The sequence below is a fragment of the Palaemon carinicauda genome, chromosome 10 (assembly GCF_036898095.1).
Source record: "Palaemon carinicauda isolate YSFRI2023 chromosome 10, ASM3689809v2, whole genome shotgun sequence".
NCBI lineage: Eukaryota > Metazoa > Arthropoda > Malacostraca > Decapoda > Palaemonidae > Palaemon > Palaemon carinicauda.
The window spans coordinates 106,110,012-106,112,511 of NC_090734.1; positions in this window are offsets into that span (position 1 = coordinate 106,110,012).

Sequence of the window (2,500 nt, forward strand, 5' to 3'; positions counted from 1 at the left end):
GGAGGCAAGGAAAAGATGGGCGAAATATTTCGAAAGTTTACTGAAAGTAGAGGATTACAGGGAGGCAGATATATTTGCTATTGCAGGTGTTGAGGTGATGGTGATGGGAGATGAGAATGAGAGAGAGGTTACAAGAGAGGAAGTGAGGAGAGCACTAGATGAAACGAGAGTAGGAAAAGCATCTCATATGGATGGTGGGAGAGGTAAGATGTTGAAGGAAGCGTGTGTGACCGTACTTGAATAGTTGGTGAGATTGATTAATATGTGTTTTGTGTTGTCAATGGTACCAGTAGATTGGGTTTGTGCGTGTATTTTACCACTATATAATGGTCAGGGAGATGTGCATGAGGGTTGTAATTCAAGGGGTATTAGTTTGTTGAGTGTAGTTGGAAAAGTGTAAGGTAGAGTACTGAATAATAAGATTAAGGATAAAACAGAAAATGCAATCTTAGAAGTATATGATGGTTTTAGAAGATGTAGGGGTTGTATGAATCAGATTTTTACAGTTAGGCAGATATGCGAGAAATATTTAGCAAAAGGTAAGGAGGTGTATGTTGCGTTTATGGATCTGGAGAAAGCGTATGACAGAGTTGATAGGGAAGCAATGTGGAATGTGATGAGGTTTTGTGGAGTTAGAGGAAGGCTGTTGCAAGCAGTAAAGTGTTTCTACAAAGATAGTAAAGCATGTGTTAGAATAGGAAATGAAGTGAGTGATTGGTTTCTGGTGAGAGTGGGGCTGAGACAGGAATGTGTGATGTTGCCGTGGTTGTTTTACTTGTACGTTGATGGAATGGTGAGAGAGGTGAATGCTCGAGTGCTTTGACGAGGATTGAAACTGGTAGACGAGAATGACCATGAATGGGAGGTGATCAGTTGTTGTTTGCTGATGATACTGTACTGGTTACAGACGCAGAAGAGAAGCTTGGCCGATTAGTGACAGAATTTGGAAGGGTGTGTGAGAGAAGGAAGTTGAGAGTTAATGTGGGTAGGAGTATGGTTATGAGATGTACGAGAGGGGAAGGTGGTGCAAGGTCGAATGTCATGTTGAATGGAGAGTTACTTGAGGAGGTGGATCAGTTTAAGAACTTGGGGTCTGTTGTAGCAGCAAATGGTGGAGTGGCAGCAGATGTACATCCGAGAGTAAATGAAGGATAGAAAGTGTTGGGAGCAGTTAAGGGAGTAGTAAAAAATAGAGGGTTGGGCTTGAATGTAAAGAGAGTTCTGTATGAGAAAGTGATTGTACCAACTGTGATGTATGGATCGGAGTTGTGGGAAATGAAAGTGACGGAGAAACAGAAATTTATTGTATTTAAGATGAAGTGTCTAAGGAGTATGGCTGGTGTATCTTGAGTAAATACGGTTGGGAACGAAGTAGTAAGGGTGAGAATGGGCGTAAGGAATGAGGTAGCAGCTAGAGTGAATTTGAATGTATTGAGGTGGTTTGGCCATATTGAGAGTATGGAAAATGGCTGTCTGCTAAAGAAGGGGATGAAGGCAAGAGATGATGGGAGAAGTACAAGAGGAAGTCCATGGTTTGGGTGGATAGATGGAGTGAAGAAAGCTCTGGGTGATAGGAGGATAGATGTGAGCGAAGCAAGAGAGCATGCTAAAAATAGGAATGAATGACGAGCGATTGTGACGTAGGTCCAGTAGGCCTTGCTGCTTCCTCCGGTGCCTTGGATGACCGCGGGCGTAGCAGCAGTAGGGGATTCAGCGTTATGAAGCTTCATCTACGGTGGATAATGGGGGAGGGTGTGCTGTGGCATCCTAGCAGTACCAGCCGAACTCGGTTGAGTCCCTTGTCAGTCTTGGAGGAACGTAGGGAAGAGAGGTCCCCTTTTTTGTTTCATTTGTTTGATGTCGGCTAACCCCCATAATTGGGCAAAGTGCTTTGGTATATGTATGTATCATTATTATTTATGTTGCTGTTGTTATTGTTACTATTAGAAATATGTAAACAATGAATCAATATTTCTACCATCAAACCGCAGATGAATATGGTAATAGATATCTAAATATATTTATTGATAATCATCTAAAGTTAAAATAATATTCAAACAATTATATGTGGATGGCATTTAAATAGTATAAAAGCCTTTTTTCGTTCAGAATAAAATCAATATAAAAAGTTTTGACATGTATATTAAGCTCCATAAATCACACATTAACTACTATATCACTAAAGTAAAAGTTTTATTATTTAAAACATAATCTACATAATCATTAAATAATGCAAATATTATCAAAATTGTTATTTCTTCCTAAAACTTTTTCTTTACCCTTTTAGATTACGTCTATAAAATACTCTTTATTTTAAAAATTTCTTCTCCATGATCCTTTTCTATTTTTCCAAAATATCAGTGAAATCTTCATCTATCTAATTCAAACTCTCCATAACATTTACTAACAAAGAAATAAGTTACATTTTTGGGAACATTTTGCACAAGAATAGCAACATTCTTCTGAAAATCTCTTGCCAAAGAATAGATAATGACATTAT